The sequence below is a fragment of the Balaenoptera acutorostrata genome, chromosome 5 (genome assembly GCF_949987535.1).
Source record: "Balaenoptera acutorostrata chromosome 5, mBalAcu1.1, whole genome shotgun sequence".
Lineage (NCBI taxonomy): Eukaryota > Metazoa > Chordata > Mammalia > Artiodactyla > Balaenopteridae > Balaenoptera > Balaenoptera acutorostrata.
The window spans coordinates 76,265,280-76,290,247 of NC_080068.1; the positions used below are offsets into that span (position 1 = coordinate 76,265,280).

Below are 24,968 nucleotides of genomic sequence, written 5' to 3' on the forward strand. Positions count from 1 at the left end.
ATAAATAATTTTTAAAAAAAAAAACAAAAAAAACAAAATGCAATATTCTGAATCCTGCTTCTCTATTTCACAGTGTTTTATAGTTTCTCTGCCTGAAAAGTAATTCAGAGTACTACACTTCTAATCTTTTTATGGATGAAAAGGAGAAAAAACCATTCATAGTTCCCTAGCATGTTTTCCAAGCAGAACATTTTTTTCCATTAAACTCTATCCCATCTTTAAGAACTCTCTTATTGAGGTATTTCCTTAAGCTATTGCCCTTAATTATGACTGTTTCTCATAAAGAAGCAAAAAGTGCTCAGCCTGACACACACACACACACACACACACACACAAAAAGGGTTGCAGGTTTCAGAGCTCAGATTCACCTGCTCTTCCCAAAACCAGTTATAGAGGTTTTCACACTGGGACACCTTAACAAACTGAAGGAGGCACAAAAGCAGAGTTGCCTACCTAGATCTGAATCCTACTCTAGGTTGAGTCATGACTCTGCTATTCTCAAGTTGTGTGACCTTGAGCCCTTTACTTCCCCTCTCACAGCCTCAGTTTTCTCATCGGCAAAATGAGTACAAACGTTGTCAGGACTGCGTGAGATCCTACTTGTAAAAAGGTACAGTCCAGTGCATGGAAAATAGTAATTACTTATTGGAGCATCTAATGGCTCAATAAATTTAACTATAATTAATTCTAAAATAAAACTTAAACCTCCTCCCAAATAACTTCAGAAACTTAGCTTTTTTGGTCCAGTACAAAATCCCACCCCATCCTCATCAGTTTTCTCCTATTTGAGAGGAAAAAATATAAATATACTTAAAGTATATTTTAGGTAATTTTTCTGCTTCGATTTTATTATATCAAAACTCTACCTACACAATTTCTCAATTTTAAAATCTTTTAATGCTCAAATGAGCAATTTCTATTTCTTAATAAAAAGATTATTATTTCTCAGAAGTAGAATTAATATCTAATCAATCTAACTACACAAACAGAATTTTTTGAGGTGGAAGGAAATTCAGAAGTAGCAATATCTTTTCTATTCAGACAGATGCCCATTAATATAAACTTATGTTTATATAAATTTTAAAAATATTTTGAATATTCACATATTCATACTCACTAGCTTTTAAGTTCCTAGCACTAAAACAAAAAGAAACTCTGTTAAATGTTAAATTCAAAAGAGATGGTACAGTGTCTGTTAGTACATTAGCTTAATCTTTCTTAAATTAATTATCAAACTATTTTGGTAGCAACTCAGTGGGGCAGTCTACTATAAAATGAGAGCAGAGGGATGTTGAAAGGACCATCCCCATTACCTTTAATGTTTCACTGATTTACTTATTAATCTGTTGCTCTTGTAAAGGCCTCTAATGGTTAATCTTGCTATTGCAATGTACTAGCTCTGCCATGTGAGTAGGGAAAGTACTTGGCCCATCTTTAAGTGTAGTTTATAATAATATCTACTTCATAGAGACATTGTGAGGATTAGATGAGACAAATGTATAAATCATCAGCAGAATCTGAATATAAGTGCTTATTAAATTTTATGCAATATTATTATCATTATTTTTTATTACTGAGAAAATATGAGCATTGGAGAAGTTAACTTCCCAAGGTTTCTTTAAAGAAGACTATTTGAAAGAGATTAAGTTCCCATGAGAATAGCAATATGTCCTGGTCTATTTTCAAAGTTCATTCCCTGATAAATTAATTCCTCTTGCTACTCCCTTGGGCCAGCTTAGGAGAAAACCTCTTCAATTCTCTACTTCATGGGGTGATTTTACCCCCCATGAAATTGACATTCACCTGGCTGAACTCAGCCCTTCACAACCAGTAATTAGGATTTTTTTTTCCTTAACTATAAAACCATTTAAAAATATGAGTACAAAATACAATGTGACAGATACCTGTGAGTGTAACAATGCTAAAATACCAAGATTAAGCATACACTAATATTTTGCTTTCTTTACTTCAGTTCTCTCACTTTCTTTTCTAAAAAATGAAATGTTACACCTGCATCTCTATCCTCAATCTGCCATCTTTCTCAATCTGCCACCTTCCTCCCCAGCAGTAACCACTATCCTAATGTTGATGTGTATTATATTCATGATGTTCTTCTACTTCATTACATATGTAGCATACATAAATAGTACTATTTTTAAATTCTACATAAATGAATTATACTTAAAGTATAATTTGCAACTTTTTTTTATTCAGCATTGCATTTTTGAAATAAACCATACTTACTCTTATAGATCTGGAACATTCATTACAAATCTTTGCATAGTAATTGTTTGAATAAACAATGGTTTATACATTTATTCACTGTTAAACGGATTATATCCCTTGTTACAAACCTGCTCAAAGACTCATCCTGTGCACAAATGCCTGGTGTTTTCTAGGGTAAAGAAGCAATAAAATAGAAGGATGGACACCAGGTGCAAATTCACCTCTACAACGTACTCACAAATTGCTCTCCAAAGTCAGCAAACCAATTTACACTCCAACCAACATGTATGTGGTTTCATCTTCCCCCACATCCTCATGAATGCTTGGTACTGTTATATGTATTGAATTTTTCTGATTTCTCATTGATATTATTTTCACATCTGCCTGAATTATTTGCCAATCCAATCATTTGCCAGGAATCTTGTAATGTCATTTTCTGAAAAAAGTCTTTGTAATATCAGGAGACAGAGCAAATGGATGCATGAGTCTAACAATTCAATCATTCATGAAGGATCTTTTCTTAAATAAAAAGACAAAATCAGTGAAGGGGATGAGTCAACATCTGAAAATATAAATATGAATCAAAAATCATGTTCTTCTTATAAGGCAGCTGGAGGTAAGCCAACAAAAGAAATCCTAAAGTTCAACTCCTGCTCCGAAGTTTAGGGTCATTTAGATTGTATTCATTCCTTAAGAAACCACAAAAGCTGCAATTTCCTCTTTCTATCTTTCAGAAGCAGGGTAGAAATAAAGTCCTCATACAAATTAATAAATATTGCTGTGAGATCTCATATTCCACTTAGCTGGCAGATCAAGATTGGTTCAATAATTTATGTATCAGTTGAGGATAAACTAATGAGCTCTGTGTAGGAGGTTGTGTTTACGTAAACGGAATTGAATCCAACTCTTTCATGTTACAAATGTGCTTGCTATTGGGTCTTCATAAAAATAAAAACCACAGTGGTCCTATGAACATGCATGCCAATATTTTTATACAAAGTAATATTAAACACAATAATAATCTACTACACATTCCTACCTACCAATATTGTACCCATTTCCAGATAAAATTATGAAGAATAATCCTCGCCTTGATAAATGTAATTTTTAAGATTTAAAAAAAATTTTAGTTGTTGCTTCTGTCATTTTTGTTTGCTTTTGTTATTCTATTCTCATTTATACTGTCTACCATTGAAAAATGATAATACTCAGCTATGTAAACTGTCTTTCATTATGGTCTAATCATTGGGATGTATTCTAGGTAATCTTACATAAAAAAAACATTCAAACACCTAGAAATAATATCTATACAGATCCAAATGAAAATAAAGCTGATGCTTGGTACTGGCACATTACATTCTAAGGCAGCCATAAAGGTGCTTTGATCTGGATCTCAACAAGACTGTAAAATATTTAAAATAATTTCCTAGTGTTAATGTTAATTTCATATTAGATAAAAATATATTGTATGTCCTTTCATTTTCATAACTTATTTCTAAGAGGGAGTAGGAGAAAGACTGCTTTGATTTAAAGACCTTTTGAAATTGACAATGCTTGATCACTGGATATTCAATAGAGGCAATGATTCAACTAAATTTATATTTGTAAGTATAATCATTTACTAAGAAATGATTTTTAACAAGCCAAAATATGCATATTATTAATAAAACAATGCAGCAATTTTAGATATTTTAGATATTCATTTTAAAAACAATTTTGGCTATTGTAAATAGTGCTGCAATGAACACTGGGGTGCATGTATCTTTTGGAATTATGGTTTTCTCCGGCAGAGACATGGATGGACCTAGAGACTGTCATAGAGAGTGAACTAAGTCAGAAAGAGAAAAACAAATATCGTGTATTAACACATATATGTGGAATCTAGAAAAATGGTACAGATGAACCTACTTGCAAAGCAGAAATAGAGACACAGACGTACAGAACAAACGTATGGACACCAAGGAGGGAAAGGGCGGGTAGGATGAACTGGGGGATTGGGATTGACATATATACACTACTATGTATAAAATAGATAACTAGTGAGAACCTACTGTATAGCACAGGGAACTCTACTCAGTGCTCTGTGGTGACCTAGATGTGAAGGAAATCCGGGAGGGAGGGGATATATGTATACGTATAGCTGATTCACTCTGCTGTACAGAAGGAACTGACACAACATTGTAAAGCAACTATATTCCAATAAAAAATAAATAAATAAAAACGATTTTGTAGTTATAGTTTTCTTGAAATGCTATTTATGAAAATACACAAAAACAAAATTGCTATAACTTTGTTGTAAAGGAAATTGTATAACAAGTAAAAGATAATAGAATCAACAGCATAGATTATATTCCTGGGTGTGTGCAGCTCACATAATAACTAAACAGCATGGAGCACTTCATAGCACTATTGAGCATATTCTGTGTTTAAAGAAAGAAAATAAGTAAATACAAAAATTTTCCATAGTTTTATATTTTATTCTATGCTCAAATCTTTTTAAAAAACAAAACCATTCAATGGACTTCTAAATTCCTTCTTGCATCCCTGGGATAAACTCCATTTGGTTGTGGAATGTAATTCTTTTCATATATTGAAGAATTCTATTTATCAATATTTTGTTAATGATTTTGATTTCTGCGTCTATATTCATGAGAAACATTGTCTATGGTTTTCTTTTTTTTTTGTACTGTCTTTGTCTGGTTTTGGTATCAGGGTAAAACGAGCTTCATGAAATAAATTGAGAAGGGTTCCCTCTCTTCTTTTTTCTAGAAGAGATGTTGTAGAATTGGTATTAATTCTTTAAGTGGTTAGTAGGATTCTCTAGTGAAACAATCTGGACTTGGAGACTTCTTTTGAGGGAGTCTATTTTTTTTATTACAAATTCAATTTATTTAGTATTCATGGGGCTATTCAAATTATTTATTTCACATTGGGTGAGATGCAATAGTTTGTGTTTTTTGAGGAATTTGTTCATTTCATTTAAATTGTCAAATTTCTGTGTGTAGAACTGTTTACAGTATTCCCTTATCATCATTTTGATGTCTGCATTGTTTTTAGAGATATCCCCTTTTCTTCCTGATATTGGTGATTCATGCCCTTTCTCTTTTTGCCTCACACAGTCTTCCTAGAGAGTTGTCAATTTTATGGATGTTTTTCATAGTTCCAGCTCTTTGTTTCATTGATTTTCTTTATTCTCTATTTTCAATTTCTTTGATTTCTGCTTTTATCTTTATTATTTTCTTCCTTCTGTTTGGTTTGGGTTTATTTTACTCTTCCTTTTTCTAGGTTCTTGAGGTGAGAGCTTTAGACTATTGATTTGAGAATTTTCCTCTTTTCGAATATATGTGTTTAGTGCTATAAACTTCCTTTTAAGTGCTTTAGTAATGTCCCACAAACTTTAATATGGTACATTTTCATTCAGTTCAATGCATTTTTTTCATTTCCTTTGAGACTTCCTCTATGAATATTTAGAATATTGTGTTTATTTATAGTGTGCTGTTTAGTTTCCAAGTGTTTTGATATTTTCTTGTGCAAATTTCCTCTTCTTTTAAGGATACCAATCATACTGAATTTAGGGCCCATTCTAAAATAGTATAATCTTGTCTTAATTTAATTACATCCACAAAGACCCTATTTCCAAATAAGGTTATATTCGCAGGTTCCAGGGATTAGGACCTGGATACCTTCGGGAGCCATTATTCAACCTACTACACAGACTTTAACTCTGGAACAAAGTTTTGAGCAAAGAATCATCCCCTTTTTTTAATGAATCACAAACTAAGAAAACATATAACGCCTTTTACTCACAATTCTACACAGGATTATGATGTGTGGAACTAGAGATGAGAGGCAATAAATTGGTAACTGGCAAAGAACTGATTCTAACTATTGAATATAAAGTGTTTTCTTCAGTAAATTTGAGGATAAATTCCAGATAACACACAATTATCATTAGTTTTCTTTTATAGCAAGATCAAATTTTGTAGTGATATATTTACCTGAGTAATTTATTTTGAAGTACGTCCTTCTCACTACAGATTAACCTTGAGCGCAGGGATCTTGTCCTGCACTGCTGAATCCTCAGTAGTTAGCTTTGCGCCTAACACAGATTAGATATTCAATAAATATGTGTTCGATAGATTGAATACATGAAAGCATACAATGTGATGACAGTATTTGCATGAATTCTTTTTATAAGACCAATGATGAAATTCTCAGCCAAGAATGACTATGGCAATGCTTTCATCTTGGTCCTAGTCCACGTCTTCTGCTCTTTTTATCTAACTGTCCACTTCTGTGGTGGACGCTCAAATCCATGATGGGCTAGCCTTTTCTGATATAAATGCTGATACGTGCAGGGTACTTCAAATCTTTTTGTATGAAAGACCCCAAGAATTCAGTCCCAAAAATAGGAAAAATTTCTTCATCAATTACAGAGTTGTTATGTTCTGTATTTTTTATTTTCTGTATTTTTCATTTTGAGAAATTTTGAAAACACAAAAATAGAGTGACTGAGATAGCAAATATCGCTGTTCCAGCTATTCATAACTGATTCCAGTCTTGTAAAAAAGAAATAAATCTAGATATAACTGAAGTCTAACTCTCTACCCTACTCTGTGTCCTCATCATCATCATCTTGGGCTGGGTACTTTCAATTCTTTCTAAATATATGTTTACATTTAGACCTTCCATGCATTTTTATTCTTTCTTATACAGTTTGAGTATAGAAGTAGTTTAATTTTTAAATGTGGATAGCCAATTGTCCCTACAGTGTTTATCCTTCACTCATTAATTTGCAACCTTACTTTTTTTAAAATAAAAATTTCCATTTATGTCGGTGTCTCTTGAATTCTCTTTTCTATTCCACCTTCCTTCTAGTTTACCTCTAGTTCATAGCACACTGTTTTAATTACTACAGTTTTATAATGAGAATTGATACCTGGTAAGGCAATTCTCCAATCTTGTTTTTTGTCTTGGTTATTCTTGGATCTTGATTCTTCCATATAAATTTTGGATCGACATCAAATTTCATGGCAAAAAGAAAACTAATTGGTATTTTGCCTGGAAATGAATTTATTTATAATTTGATTTAATATAATTTTATGTACATCATTATGTTACGGGATTCCTTGAATCTATGAACATGGCACCTCTCCACTTTCAGGCCTTATATTTAACATATATAAAATAATTAATATAAAATATTTTTTAATGTTTTATAATTTTCTCCATAAAGATTTTTAACAGACCCCACCCATCTCTTGCAAGGATTGAAAATTGTTTTTATTTTTCTAAATAACAATTGGAATAATATTAGCTAATGCTTATTGCATGCTTATTAGACCAGACACTGTTCTAAATGACTTTACCTATTTTAACTAATTCAATCCTCATAACAACTTTGAGATAAATAATATTATTCGCTCCCGTTTTATAGGTGGGGAAACTGAGGCACAGAGAGACTAAGTATCTTGCCCCAAGTTACAAATTTAGTCATCTAGTAAGTGGCAGACCTGGAATTTGAGCCCAGGATTCATATATAGATTATAGGCATCATAATGTCTGGCATCAGGGTTGCCAGGAAGCATAATGTCTGGTAGAAGGTCTTAAGGAGAACTGAATATTTAGAGTAACTATGGCTCTAGTAGGGGCAAGTAAGAGATCCATTTCCTGTCCAAATACTCTGACAAAACCAAATTTGATCTGTGTTTTCAGTGTTATTGGTTAAAATTTCAAGCTCATATTAAAATTTTTATAAATAAAATTATAAAATATGAAGCAATAAACAGGTAAATACCCCCTTTAAGAGTTGTGTTGGTCTAGAATATAAAATCATTTTGTAGCTACCTGGCCAAATAACAAGAACTGAAGAATAAGAAAATGATTTTTGAAAAGGAGAACCATTCTTAAGTTCCATAGCTATATACTAATGGGAAAGGGTACAACTTACACTAACCATGCCAATGCAGATCTTTAAGGAAATTATACAGGCTGCTACCAAGAACCACTAACAATGGGGGAAAAAAGATATTCTTTTTATGAGTCAAAAATTAATTATTGTTAATTCTACCTTGAGTGATAGCTGGACTCAAAAACATCCATCTTTTCAAGTGGATGTCTCCAAAAAAACACATACAATTTATTATCATCTGTTTTGTAATCTTGCTTAGATAGGCCTACCTGATTTATTCATGATATATTTACCTAGTTCTACTCACTTGTAAATATTTTTTTAAAAATTATCTTCTAATCATAAAACTCAGGCGTCCTTCTTTGTGTTCTTCTGAACCCAGATGTCATGGTTCTGAGGTTGCCAGACTCTTCAGTCATCCCTACAAACCACTAAAGCTCATGAGCTCCTGCTGGGAACAAATCTCAGGTGCTGAGATCAAATTTCTCAGCAAGGCTCTGCAAAACTTAATGAAGAATAACCTCAAGTCTTGGGCTTCCCTGGTGGCGAAGTGGTTGAGAATCTGCCTGCCAATGCAAGGGACATGGGTTCGAGCCCTGGTCTGGGAAGATCCGACATGCTGCGGAGCAACTAGGCCCGTGAGCCACAACTACTAAGCCTGCGTGTCTGGAGCTTGTGCTCCGCAACAAGAGAGGCCGCGACAGTGAGAGGCCCGCACACCACGATTAAGAGTGGCCCCTGCTCGCCGCAACTAGAGAAAGCCCTCGCACAGAAACGAAGACCCAACACAGCCAAATTAATTAATTAATTAATTAATTAATTAATTTAAAAAAAAAAGAATCACCTCAAGTCTTCACCTAAAAAATAAACCACTGCAAGGAAGTCACACCATCTCACTCTCTTCTCATTCCTTGCAGCCTCTCATTTTTCATATATTTGTATTAATGTACCTTCCTTAGAAAAGAATTATTCTCCAAGAAGCTTAAGTTATTCAAAAAGTAAAGTGAAAATAAATCTTCTGTACAGGCAATTTTGTAGCATATCTTTAATAATGACTTCTAAAACAAAATACCTCCTCTAACTGTAGCTTTATCTCTCTTAGATGGGAGTTCATCATCCTGCACTATTCTATAGATTATATGATAACATTTATTTCCCAATTAAATTAACTTGTTCAAACAAAAGCGAGTTTTTGTTCCCTCATGTCAGGTTACCAGAATATTCCATATCTCTCTAAGGAACACTCCTCAGTGGTTCACGAATCCATGAAAATGACTCAGGCCAAAGAGGCCAGCCATATTTTGGTGACGGTCAGTTGCTACCCCAGCAACTGCACTTCTTCCTCCTAACAGAACTTGATTTTATTACATGTCCTCCACGTAGCCACTTTTTAAAAGGGAATACGGAATCCATCGCCCTCCCCAGCATGGGTGTTTTACCCCTCTAGGCAAAGGTTTGGTTTGGTGTGGGCATATGACCCAATTCTATCCAATGAGACATGAGGAGAAGTCTGCTGAGACTTTGGAGAAATATTTTCCTTCTCTTAAAAAGAGACACAATAGCCTCATCCACCAGAGGGCAGACAGCAGAAGCAAGAAGAACTACATTCCTGCAGCCTGTGGAACAAAAACCACATTCACAGAAAGACAGACAAGATGAAAATACAAAGGGCTATGTACCAGATGAAGGAACAAGATAAAACCCCAGAAAAACAACTAAATGAAGTGGAGATAGGCAACCTTCCAGAAAAAGAATTCAGAATAATGATAGTGAAGATGATCCAGGACCTAGTAAAAAGAATGGAGGCAAAGACTGAGAAGATTCAAGACATGTTTAACAAAGACCTACAAGAATTAAAGAACAAACAAACAGAGATGAACAATACAATAACCGAAATGAAAAATACACTAGAAGGAATCAATAGCAGAATAACTGAGGCAGAAGAACAGATCAGTGACTTGGAAGACAGAATAGTGGAACTCACTGCTGCAGAACAGAATAAAGAAAACAGAATGAAAAGAAATGAAGACAGCCTAAGAGACCTCTGGGACAACATTAAACGTAACAACATTCGCATTATAGGGGTCCCAGAAGGAGAAGAGAGAGAGAGAAAGGACCCGAGAAAATATGTGAAGAGATTATAGTAGAAAACTTCCCTGACATGGGAAAGGAAATAGCCACTCAAGTCCAGGAAGCAAGAGAGAGTCCCATACAGGACTAACCCAAGGAGAAACATGCCAAGACACATAGTAATCAAATTGGCAAAAATTAAAGACAAAGAAAAATTATTGAAAGCAGCAAGGGAAAAACAACAAATAACATACAAGGGAACTCCCATAAGGTTAACAGCTGATTTCTCAGCAGAAACTCTACAAGCCAGAAGGGAGTGGCATGACATATTTAAAGTAATGAAAAGGAAGAATCTAAAACCAAGATTACTCTACCCAGCAAGGATCTCATTCAGATTCGATGGAGAAATCAAAAGCTTTACAGACAGACAAAAGCTAACAGAATTCAGCACCACCAAACCAGGTTTACAACAAATGCTAAAGGAACTTCTCTAAGTGGGAAACACAAGAGAAGAAAAAGACCTACAAAAACAAACCCAAAACAATTAAGAAAATGGTAACAGGAACACACACATCAATAATTACCTCAGACGTGAATGGATTAAATGCTCCAACCAAAAGACACAGGCTCGCTGAATGGATACAAAAACAAGACCCATATATATGCTGTCTACAAGAGACCCACTTCAGACCTAGGGACACATACAGACTGAAAGTGAAGGGATGGAAAAAGATATTCCATGCAAATGGAAATCAAAAGAAAGCTGGAGTAGCAAAATACTCATATCAGATAAAATAGACCTTAAAATAAAGGTTACAAGAGACAAGGAAGGACACTACATAATGATCAAGGGATCAATCCAAGAAGAAGATATAACAATTATCAATATATATGCACCCAACATAGGAGCACCTCAATACATAAGGCAACTGCTAACAGCTATAAAAGAGGAAATCGACAGTAACACAATAATAGTGGGGGACTTTAACACCTCATTTACACCAATGGACAGATCATCCAAAACGAAAATAAATAAGAAAACAGAAGCTTTAAATGAAACAATAGACCAGATAGATTTACTTGATATTTATAGGACATTCCATCCAAAAACAGCAGATTACACTTTCTTCTCAAGTGCGCAAGGAACATTCTCCAGGATAGATCACATCTTGGGTCACAAATCAAGCCTCAGTAAATTTAAGAAAATTGAAATCATATCAAGCATCTTTTCTGACCACAATGCTATGAGATTAGAAATGAATTACAGGGGAAAAAACGTAAAAAACACAAACACTTGGAGGCTAAACAATACATTACTAAATAACCAAGAGATCGTTGAAGAAATCAAAGAGGAAATCAAAGGATACCTAGAGACAAATGACAATGAAAACATGACAATCTAAAACCTATGAGATGCAGCAAAAGCATTTCTAAGAGGGAAGTTTACAGCAATAAAATCCTACCTCAAGAAACAACATCTCAAATAAACAACCTAATGTTACACCTAAAAGAACTAGAGAAAGAAGAACGAACAAAACCCATAGTAGAAGGAAAGAAATCATAAAGATCAGAGCAGAAATAAATGAAATAGAAACAAAGAAAACAACAGCAAAGATCAATAAAACTAAAAGATGGTTCTTTGAGAAGATAAACAAATTGATAAACCATTAGCCAGACTCATCAAGAAAAAGAGGGAGAGGACTCAAATCATTAAAGTTAGAAATGAAAAAGGAGAAGTTACAACAGACACAGCAGAAATTCAAAGCATCCTAAGAGGCTACTACAAGCAACTCTATGCCAATAAAATGGACAACCAGGAAGAAATGGAAAACTCTTAGAAAGGTATAACCTTCGAAGCCTGAACCAGGAAGAAATAGAAAATATGAACAGATCAATCACAAGTAATGAAATTGAAACTGTGATTAAAAATCTTCCAAAAAAACAAAAGTCCAGGACCAGATGGCTTCACAGGTGAATTCTATCAAACATTTAGAGAAGAGCTAACACCCATCCTTCTCAAACTCTTCCAAAAAATTGCAGAAGAAGGAACACTCCCAACCTCATTCTATGAGGCCACCATCACCCTGATACCAAAACCAGACAAAGATACTACAAAAAAAAGAAAATTACAGACCAATGTCACTCACGAATATAGATGCAAAAATCCTCAACAAAATACTAGCAAACAGAATCCAACAACACATTAAAAGGATCATACACCATGATCAAGTGAGGTTTATCCCAGGAATGCAAGGATTCTTCAATATATGCAAATCAATCAATGTGATACACCATATTAAAAAATTGAAGAAGAAAAACCATATGATCATCTCAATAGATGCAGAAAAATCTTTTGACAAAATTCAACACCCATTTATGATAAAAACTCTCCAGAAAGTGGGCATAGAGGGAACCTACCTCAACATTATAAAGGTCATATATGACAAACCCACAGCAAACATCATTCTCAATGGTGAAAAACTGAAAGCATTCCTCTAAGATCAGGAACAAGACAAGGATGTCCACTCTCACCACTATTATTCAACATAGTTTTGGAAGTCCTAGCCACGGTAATCAGAGAAGAAAAAGAAATAAAAGGAATACAAATTGGAAAAGAAGAAGTAAAACTGTCACTGTCTGTAGATGACATGATACTATACATAGAGAATCCTAAAGATGCCACCAGAAAACTACTAGAGCTAATCAATGAATTTGGTAAAGCTGCAGGATACAAAATTAATGCACAGAAATCTCTTGCATTCCTACACACCACTAATGATGAAAAATCTGAAAGAGAAATTAAGGAAACACTCCCATTTGCCACTACAACAAAACGAATAAAATACCTAGGAATAAACCTACCTAGGGAAACAAAAGACCTGTATGCAGAAAACTATAAGACACTGATGAAAGAAATTAAAGATGATAACAACAGATGGAGAGATATACCATGTTCCTGGATTGGAAGAATCAATATTGTGAAAATGACTATACTACCCAAAGCAATCTACAGATTCAATGCAATCCCTATCAAATTACCAATGGCATTTTTTACAGAACTAGAACAAAAAATCCTAAAATTTGTATGGAGACACAAAAGACCCCAAATAGCCAAAGCAGTCTTAAGGGAAAAAAATGGAGCTGGAGGAATCAGACTCCCTGACTTCAGGCTATACTACAAAGCTACAGTAATCAAGACAATATGGTACTGGCACAAAAACAGAGATATAGATCAATGGAACAGGATAGAAAGCCCACAGATAAACCCACGCACCTATGGTCAACTAATCTATGACAAAGGAGGCAAGGATATACAATGGAGAAAAGACAGTCTCTTCAATAAGTGGTGCTGGGAAAACCGGGCAGCTACATGTAAAAGAATGAAATTAGAACACCCCCTAACACCATACACAAAAATAAACTCAAAATGGATTAGAGACCTAAATATAAGACCGGACACTATAAAACTCTTAGAGGAAAACATAGGAAGAACACTCTTTTTTTTTTAAATTTTTTTTTTTTAAAGCAGATATTCATTTTTATTTATTTATTTATTTATTTATTTTTTGGCTGTGTTGGGTCTTCGTTTCTGTGCGAGGGCTTTCTCCAGTTGCGGCGAGCGGGGGCCACTCTTCATCGCGGTGCGCGGGCCTCTCACCATTGCGGCCTCTCCCGTTGCGGAGCACAGGCTCCAGACGCGCAGGCTCAGTAGTTGTGGCTCACGGGCCTAGTTGCTCCGCGGCATGTGGGATCCTCCCAGACCAGGGCTGGAACCCGCGTCCCCTTCATCAGCAGGCAGACTCTCAACCACTGCGCCACCAGGGAAGCCCCGGAAGAACACTCTTTGACATAAATCACAGCAAGATCTTTTCTGACCCACCTCCTACAGTAATGGAAATGAAAACAAAAATAAGCAAATGGGACCTAATGAAACTTCGAAGCTTTTACAAAGCAAAGGAAACTACAAACAAGATGAAAAGACAACCCTCAGAATGGGAGAAAATATTTGGAAACGAATCAACGGACAAAGGATTAATCTCCAAAATATATAAACAGCTCATGCAGCTCAATATTAAAGAAACAAACAACCCAATCCAAAAATGGGCAGAAGACATAAATAGACATTTCTCCAAAGAAGACATACAGATGGCCAAGAAGCAGATGAAAAGCTGCTCAACAACACTAATTATTAGAGAAATGCAAATCAAAACTACAATGAGGTATCATCTCACACCAGTTAGAATGGGTATCATCAGAAAATCTATACAAACAACAAATTCTGGAGAGGGTGTGGAGAAAAGGGAACCCTCTTGCACTGTTGGTGGGAATGTAAATTGATACAGCCACGATGGAGAACAATATGGAGGTTCCTTAAAAAACTAAAGCTAGAACTACCATATGACCCAGCAATCCCACTACTGGGCATATACCCAGAGAAAACCGTAATTCAAAAAGACACATGCACCTGAATGTTCATTGCAGCACTATTTACAATAGCCAGGTCATGGAAGCAACCTAAATGCCCATCAACAGACGAATGGATAAAGAAGTTGTGGTACATATATACAATGGAATATTACTCAGCCATAAAAAGGAACGAAATTGAGTCATTTGTAGAGACGTGGATGGATCTAGAGACTGTCATACAGAGTGAAGTAAGTCAGAAAGAGAAAAACAAATATCGTATATTAATGCATGTATGTGGAACCTAGAAAAATGGTACAGATGAGCCGGTTTGCAGGGCAGAAGTTGAGACACAGATGTAGAGAACAAACATATGGACACCAAGGGGGGAAAACTGCAGTGGGGTGGGGATGGTGGTGTGCTGAATTGGGTGACTGGGATTGACATGTATACACTGTTGTGTATAAAATTGATGACTAATAAGAACCTGCAGTATAAAAAAACAAACAAAACAACTAATGCTAAACTTTCATTGGGTTATTTGTATGGAAATATGTTAATATAAATGTTTCAGACATTACATGAAATTTCTAAAAATCTTATATGTTCTGGTATAATGTTATAAGTCATAATCCTAGTTATTACTTTAAAATGTATATCTCAGAAATAACTGATTTTCTTGTCAACTGCATTATTATGAACTTTCATCAAATCTTTAACCATGGTCATTTTTAAGTCTTTTGTCATTTACAGACAGTTCTGGGTGTACTCTGATGCTTTTGCAAATATGTTCCTATAAAAGGGTTTCATCTTCAAGAAATTCATGGAAAAGACTCTGACAAGTACAGGTTTCTGGTAACTGACTGTACTGCTGAACTGAATGAATAAGCATTTTCAGAACTCTAATGAAAAACTGATGAACTCATAAAAGTGCTAACAAAAGATCAAGATGAACAAAAAAATTAATTACATGGGACTGAGTGAACTGATGAGGATGAGTATAATTTTTGTGACTTTCTGTTTGAATTAAAAAACAAAAAAAATCCCAGAAGGACACAGAGGCAAAGAATATAGAAATCAATTTTCACTGCAAAGTAAAGGAGCTGTTACAGTGGAGGATTACTGGAATGAATGTCAATATTATGACATAGTATGAGTGTGTTTCATGTTTGGTAATTGCAATCATTGTTGCTTTTGTTGTGGTCATCCATGTACAATGCTTGGTGTCAGTCTATTTATCTCTTGTAAAAATAAAATACAGTGTGTGTGTGTGTGAAAAAAAAAAAAGAAAGACACAGCATGGAAAAAAAAAATGTGATCTAAGGACCAGCAGCATTGGAATCATGTGGAATCGTGTTAGAAATGAAGACTCTCAGACCCATCCCATACTTATTAAATCCACATCTGCATTTAAAAAAAAAAAAAAGAAAATCTACAAACAACAAATGCTGGAGAGGGTGTGGAGAAAAGGGAACCCTCTTGCACTGTTGGTGGGAATGTAAATTGATACAGCCACGATGGAGAACAATATGGAGGTTCCTTAAAAAACTAAAAATAGAATTACCATATGATCCAGCAATCCCACTACTGGGCATATACCCAGAGAAAACCGTAATTCAAAAAGACACATGCACCTGAATGTTCATTGCAGCACTATTTACAATAGCCAGGTCATGGAAGCAACCTAAATGCCCATCAACAGACGAATGAATAAAGAAGATGTGGTACATATATACAATGGAATATTACTCAGCCATAAAAAGGAACGAAATTGGGTCATTTGTAGAGACATGGATGAATTTAGAGACTGTCATACAGAGTGAAGTAAGTCAGAAAGAGAAAAATAAATATCGTATATTAACGCATATATGTGGCACCTGAAAAATGGTACAGATGAACAGGTTTGCAGGGCAGAAATTGAGACACTGATGCAGAGAACAAACGTATGGACACTATGGGGGGAAAGCGGCAGGGGGTGGTGGTGGTGGTGTGATGAATTGGGAGATTGGGATTGACATGTATACACTGATGTGTATAAAATGGATGACTAATAAGAACCTGCTGTATAAAAAAATAAATAAAATTCAAAAAAAAAAAAAAGAGAGACCCAAGGGACTTCCCTGGTGGCGAAGTGGTTAAGAATCCGCCTGCCAATGCAGGGGACACGGGTTCGAGCCCTGGTCCAGGAAGATCCCACATGCCATGGAGCAACTGAGCCCGCACGCCACAACTACTGAGCTTGCGCTCTAGAGCCCGTCAGCCACAATGACTGAGCCCGTGTGCTGCAACTACTGAAGCCTGCGCACCTAGAGCCCGTGCTCTGCAACAAGAGAAGCCACTGCAATGAGAAGCCCGTGCACTACAATGAAGAGTAGACCCCGCTCGCCACAACTAGAGAAAGCCCACGTACAGCAACGAAGACCCAACACAGCCAAAAAAAAAAAAAAGAGAGAGAGAGAGACCCATGATAGACATTAATATGAGCGTATGTGATGTCTGGCACTGTTGCAGTCATCAAGCAACCATGAGGTAATCTGCTGTAGCGCAGGGAATGGCAAAATAGAAAGAGGGCAAGAATCGCAGTTTCTGATGACTTTGTTGAGCCACTAAAATAACTAATCCTAGAATAGTCCTACCTTACAGAATTCTGATAATATAAGAGGATCAGCTAAGGAATGTATTCAGTTAAAAGTAATAGAAACCCCAATACAGGGGTTTAAACTAATAAATTTTTATTTTTCTCTTTCAACATTAAGTCCAGAGGTAGGTACAGAGTAGGGATTGAAGATGAGTGACATACAGTAATACACAAAAGATGTATGTTTAAAGTATTGAGCAATACAGAAATAAAAGTATGGGTTTATAATAGGAAACCGGGAGGGAATATGAATTAGCCAGACCACAAAGTTTGGTCTAGAATGATGACTTGAGCTATGTTTAAGGTTATGTTTACTTCAATTTACCACGAACTGCCAAAACAGCAATGCAAAAGATAAATATGAGATCAAGGGAACAAGTGAGCCAACACAGCTCCTCATGACCTGGTTTCTCATAGAAGTACGCCCAAAGTTATCTATGCTTTAATAGAGTGAGGAATCACATTGGAGGAAGCCACATTGTGAGCTTTCTGTCTCTTATACTGTTAAGCTATAGAGGAACAGCTCAGGAATCAAGAATCTAGATATTCTGTTATTGTAAGAGGAAAAAAACCACAAACAAACAGTTTTACCAAGAAAAAAATCTTGCTAGACCTAATTCTGTGATGATTCCATGGCTGACACAGGATTTTAGAACTATATTGATAAAAGACGGGACTAGATATGGAGAAATAGATGCAAAACACCAGATCCTTGGAATGAGATTCCTGTGTTAAGGAGTCTAAAAAGCCAAGCCAGGGTGTGTTAGATTTTGCTATGCTCTATTATAGAATAATCTCTGATGCTGTGAAGCCCTTGACATCGAAAAGCAGAGCAAGTGGCATGTGATGGAGATTTTAAATCCATTAAGCTTAGTCACTCAAAACGTTTCCTACATTAAAACATAAAGAAGCAACATGCAAGGAAGTAAGTCAAGCTCCTAGCAGAGTTAAAGAACCAAATGCACCAGGGAACTGAGCAGCAACTGAAAGAAACTTCCAAAGGGCAGCTGCTGCCCCTAAAATCCACAAATTCAATACCATAAGATGTGAGTCACAGAGGGTTTTAAAAAGAGCTGAATGTGTGTGTAACAGAATTTGAAAGCAAAAGAACACACTGATAGCTTCAAGGGGCAACTGATGGTAAAAAGACAGTTTTTTAAAGAATGGTATTGAAAATAGCCTGGCGTCATTCAGTGTAGGCTAGCAGTTCTCAAAGTGCGATTGATCTCTGGACCAGCAGCATCAACGTCACCTAGCAACTTAATACACCAATTCTCAGCCTCTGAGGTGGAAGCCAGCAGTCTAGCCAGTGTCAGGGTGATTCTAACACACACCCAAGTTTAATAAACACTGGTGTGAGGACAAGAAGCCCGAGCCGCCAGTCGGTCTGGTGAGGTGACCAAGAGCACCAGCTCTGGGGTCACACAGCCCTGAGTCTGCATCTCAAATCGTCTGCTTCTAGATGCATGAAGTTCGGCAAGTACTTAAATCCTCCAAACCTATTTACAAATATACCTGTCTTAGAGGTTCATTGTAGGAATTACCAGTAACATTCATGAAACCTGCTCAGTAAACAATATTAACTATTATTTCATCATCAACATCTTCACAGCACTGTCTGAAGGCATGACTATACTACTTCTCTGTGTGCAAACGCACTGAGATACTCGATGTGCAATATATTCTGTAAAACAAACTGTAAGTGAGTACCATTTTGTAGCAATATTTGTATACAAATAGTTGAATTAATAATAATAGTAACAACTCTTCTATGATTTAACTTATTTGGCATTGTTCTAAGGGCTTTACATACATTAACCCGCTTAATCCTGTTTAATCCTCACAAAAACTCTGTAAGATAGAGCTTATTATTACCCCCACTTTACAGATAAGGAAACTGAGGTAAGAGGGGTTAAGTGCAGTGCCCAAAGTTACAAAGCTAGGAAGTGGCAGAGTCAGCATTTAAATACAGACAATCTGTCTCAGAGTCTTAGAGTCTGTGTGCTTAACCACTACGCTATACCACTTCCCTAAGTTAAAAACAAATTTTGATGTTTAGGGCAGAAGTTTCAGATGTCTAGAAAAATACACTTACATGAAATATCTCGTTCTCCAAGGGATCGGAAAAATGAAACTTCCTATTCTTATTTCTGCTACTCTGTAAGCATCTCTTCTGTACGCATTAAATGCACTCAACCGATTCCACAGACAAGCTGATGGCTTAAAAAGTGGGATGGCTGTTCCCTCTAAAATGGTAGGAAGAAATAAGAGGCAGGAAAAGCTAGTGAGAAATGCACTTAGTGGGAAAATTCATTGAGTTCCCCAGCCTCTAATGTTCTCAGTGCAAGGGCATTCCAGGAAAACAGAACAAACTATTACCCTCTGGCAGCAACAGTATCTCCGCTATGTCTGAGTCAGATGCTCAGATGGTTGAATGTACCCCGAGGAAATAAGAGAACAGAGCTCAAGGGGAACAGGCTGCTTTGCTCTGCGTTGCTCTCTGTACGCCTGAGCAAGCTGCCTGGATACCTGTGTGTGTGTGGAAGGAAGCAGTTTCCTTGACCTTGCTTGACAGAGTTTTATGGATATATGTCAGGGCTTTCAAAACTTCTCAGTGTTCTAAACAAGAGAATTCAGACTCCAAAGCTGCAATAAAAGGAGGCAGTCCTTTGGACAGAAAGCTGCAAGACAGGTCAATTTTACCCTTAACTCGTTCAATCTCTGGCTTTTGAATGCCTGCCAAATTCTTTAGGCTTCTTCAAGGTGACCAATCCAAATAATTCACTCACTGTTTCAACATTTTCAGTTGTCAGTTGTTCCGAGTCTTACTGCACTGTGATAAGAAAAAAACAGAAACAAAAGCAAAACTCCCTATTTCGTTCCCACTGCCAGAAAACAAACTGCAATGAAATCGAGAGAATGTGAGATGAGCTTTTCCCCTTAATATTTAGGGTGAAACATGCATTGGACCAGGTTTTTGGCAGAATGGAAATTTCAGTAAGTGTGCTACTCCTCCTGTTCTCTCTTGCTGAAAGTGGTATCTTATTGCCAACACACACATTCCCTAAACGTGTTATGGAAACAGACATTGAAAAAGAAATACCTATGGTTTACTCTATAAATTTTTCCACTATCTAATCTACAAAGAAATACTAAAAGCAACAAGATTTCTTATATGTTGAGTAAAATGTTTCCTTCCACTATGACTGTTCATTTGTTCTACCAGCGAGAGTTTTTCTATAATGAGAATATCTCCCCTAATCTTCCATTCAACTTATCTGCAAAGAATTGCTAAAAGTTAAAGAACTTTCAGCTTTTGCTAGATGTGTAATAATATTAAGAAATTAATATTAATTTATAGGTGTGATAATAGTATTTTTTTAAGTTTAGTGACTTTGATCTCCTTCAGGAACTAAGCTTCCCACATAACAGTAGGGAAGGACTCTGTAAGGTCTATGGAACAAACTGCCTCAATGTCTTTCGTAAGAAAGGCATTAGGTCAATTACTTAGCATAAAAGTCTTTCCTAAGTGCCATAAATTTAAATAAACATCCTCTTATTTTCCATTTTATATAATCCCTTTCAGTAACCCCAAAACTCTCAACAAAGTACTTTTCACGTAGTTTTGACAGCTGTGTTCTGGGGATTGAAGAGATGGGGGAGTAATGGGATTGAGGGCTCCACCTTATCTCTGGGGTCTTTATTCAGTGTTTCCTTTTCTAAGAATCCATCACCAACCCTAACATCTACTCTCTATGCTCCCTTCAGGACAACTCTCCATTCTCCATTTGTTTGTTTCTATTCAATTCACCATCATCATTCAGGGTACCTAGACCTTAAAACTAAAAGTAACCAATTAGAAAAAGCCTTGGAAAATAAACAAAATCCAATCCAATGTCATTAAAAGAACTGTACACATTAATGTTAACAGATAGGAAAAAATATGAAGAGAATGTAAAATAGAATAACACAGTAATGGATTAGTTGAAATGAATCAAATGGACCAAATATGGACTTCTGTACATGGAAAGAAGTATTAGGTAACGGATTACTTGAATCTAGAGGATGAGTCCTGTTGACAGACATAGATGCTAGAAAAATTTCAAGGGTATCTGTAGTTCTAGAGCTCAGATGTCCTAAATGACATCTCTGGTTAATATTCAACCTCAGCCAATTGAGAGTGTAATCTCCAAAAGTGCTTGGAACGCTAACCCTAAAATTGTGTGGATGACATAATTGTTTTCAAGAGAATTATTAGCTTTAAACCTGGAGAATGACGTAGTCATATGGTTAAGTAAATCAAACTTATAGTACTAATATTTTTTAGTAAAGTTTAGAAATAATCAATGTATTTAAGAGAATTTTACCTATTACAAAAATATTTCATCCTTGTGATTCCAAACTAAATTGACAGGACTGAATAATTGAAAGAAATTATGTTGAGATCCACCAGTATTAGAAAATTTAAGAAAGCCTAAGACTTATTTTTATAAGTTAAATTTATCCTATTTTAATGGTTACATAAGTACTTGGAAGGCTCTTTCAGGTGAGTAAAGGACTTAAAAAGAAAACAAAATGTACCGACTTAATAAGTGTAGTTTAAAATATTTAAAGGAGTTTTTGTTTATGAAAAGAATCAAACATTAACACCTCCTTAAAGTAATTCTTAAAATTTGCTACATTTTTAAGTAGAAAAAAATGATTAAGTTGAATTTCAAAGCTTAAGAAAGAACTATGTTTTTAATACATAAATTTAATACATTTAATATTAAATTTAAAAAATAAAGTTTGCTTTGGATAACCTTTTCGGGATCCAAAAGCCGTCCTCAAGAACACGGAAAACTAACATCGACAAGATGGCCAGGGCAGCTTCATAATATGGTATGCCACTCTTCCCTCACAGTGCAGTCTGTACACAACTCAAAGACTGATGCTTCCATAATGCTATTAAGTACCATCTCTCTTCAGAGACCTCTAATTCTTTAATTTTTCCCCTTTCTGATTTTAAACAGACAAAATTGAAATAGAAGACCTTTCTATGTGTTTATTTCATCCATTGCTTTTGTGAGTCTTGTTTTCACTCCTAAGATTCTGTTTTTCTTTTTTAATTTTTATTAAATTTGTTTAAATTAAAAAAAAAAGTTTACCCATTTTTCCCACCCAACAACCCTTGTCTCTTGCAGCCACCAATCTGATCTCTGTATCTATAAGCTTGTGTTTTCATTTTTTGTTCATTGTTTATTTTTAGATTCCACATATAAGAGAGATCATATGATATTTGTCTTTCTCTGACTTATTTCACTTAGCATAATGCCCTGGAAGTCCATTTGTGTTGTCACACATGGCAAGATTTCATTATTTTTATGGCTAAATAATATTCCATTATGTCTATATAGATAGATAGATAGATATATGTATATGCAATTTCTTTATGCATTCATCCATTGATGGACACTTAGATTGTTTCCATATCTTAGCTATTGCTAATAATGTTACAATGACCATTGAGTGCATATATATCTTCAAATTAGTGTTTTTATTTTCTTCAGATAAATACCCAGAAGCAGAATTGCTGGATCACATGGCAGTTCTATTTTTAATTTTTTGAGGAACCTCCATATTGTTTCCCATAGTGGTTGCACCAATTTACATTCTCACCAACAATGTACGAGGGTTCCCCTTTCTCCACATCCTCACAAAACTTATTTCTTGTCTTTTTTATAATAGCCATTCTAACAGCTGTGAGGTCGTTATCTCATTGTGGTTTTTGACTTGCATTTCCCTGATGATTAATGATGTTGAGCATCTTTTCATGTACCTGTTGTATTTTTTTGGAAAAAAGTCTATTCAGATCCTCTGCCCATTTTTAACTGGGTGGTTTGTTTTCTTGCTATTGAGTTGTATAATTCTTTTATATTTTGGATATCAGCCCCTTATCAAGTACATGATTTGCAATTATTTTCTCCCATTCAATAGGTTGCCTTTTCATTTTGTTGATGGTTTCCTTTGCTGTGCAGAAGTTTTTTAGTTTGATATAGTCTTACTTGTTTATTTTTGCTTTTATTTCTTTTGCTTTTGGTGTCAGATTCAAAAAATCAGCACCAAGACCTATGTCAAGGAGCTTACTGCCTATGTTTTCTTCTACGAGTTTTATGGTTTCAGGTCTTATGCTCAAATCTTTAATTCATCTTGAGTTAATTTTTGTGTATGATGTAAGATAGATAGTGATTTGGTTTCATTCTTTCTCAAGTGGCTATCCAATTTTCCCAACATCATTTATTGAAGACACTGTCCTTTCCCCATTGTATATTCTTGGCTCATTTGTCATAAAGTAATTGACCATATATGTGTGGGTTTATTTCTGGATTCTCTATCCTGTTCTATTGATCTACGTGTCTGTTTTTATGCCAGTACCATACTGTTTTAATTACTATAGTTTAGTTTGAAATCAGGGAATGTGATGCCTCCAGCTTTGCTCTTCTCTCTCAAGATTGCTTTGGCTATGAAGGCTCTTTTGCGGTCCCATACAATTGTTAGGATCATTTGTTCTATTTCTGTGAAAAATGCAATTGGAATTTTGATAGAGACTGCATTGAATCCGTATTTTACTTTGGGTAGTATGGACAATTTAACAATATTAATTCTTCCAATCCATGAGCATGCAATGTTTTTCCATTTATTTGTGTCTTCTTCAATTTCTTTCATTAACATCCTGTAGTTTTCAATACACAGGTCATTCACCTCCTTGGTGAAATTTATTCCTAGGTATTTTATTCTCTTTGGTGCAATTGTAAATGGAATTATTTTCTTAATTTCTCTTCCTAATACATTATTATTAGTGTAAAGAAATGCAATCGGTTTTTGTGTATTTATTTTGTATCCCACAGCTTTATTGAATTCATTTATTAGTTCTAACATTTTTTGATGGAGTCTTCATGGTTTTCTATATATAATAACATGTCACCTGCAAATGTTACTTCAGTTTTACTTCTTCCTTTCAATTTGGATGCCTTTTATTTCTTTTTCTTGTCTAATTGTTCTGGCTAAGACTTCTCATACTATCTTGAATAAAAGTGGTAAGAATGGACAGCATTGTCTTGTTCCAGATCTTAGGGGAAAAGGTTTCAGTTTTTCACTGTTGAGTATGATGTTAGCTGTGGGACTGTCATATATGGTCTTTATTATGTTGAGGTATGTTCCCTCTATACCCAGTTTGTTGAAAGTTTTTATCATAAATGGATGTTAAATTCTGTCAAATGTTTTTTCTGCACCTATGAGATGATCATATGATTTTTATCCTTCATTTTGTTAATATGGTGTATCACATTGATTGATTTGCAGATGCTGAACCATTTAAATGAATGGAATAAATCCCATTTGATCATGATGTATGATCCTTTTAATGTATCGTTGAATTCCGTGTGCTAATATTTTGTTGAGGATTTCTGCATCTATGTTCATCAAGGATATTGGCTTATTATTTTCTTTTTTGTGGCATCCTTGTCTGGTTTTGGTATCAGGGTAAATTTGGCCTCATAAAATGTGTGTGGAAGAGTTCCCCATCTTCTATTTTTTGGAAGAGTTTGAGAAGAATTAGTAACAATTCTTCATTGAATGTTCGGTAGAACTTACCATGAAGCTGTTTGGTCCTGGACTTTTGTTGGTTGAGAGGTTTTTGATTACTGATTCAATCTCCTTGCTAGTAATCTGTCTGTTCAG

General features: G+C 35.3%; 1 protein-coding gene across 8 annotated transcripts in view; it reads right to left on the bottom strand.

The window, feature by feature from the left end:
- Nucleotides 1-24,968, bottom strand: part of GRXCR1 (glutaredoxin and cysteine rich domain containing 1) — a 336,269-nt gene that overhangs the window by 301,384 nt on the left and 9,917 nt on the right. The gene's annotated exons all lie outside the window — the stretch shown is intronic.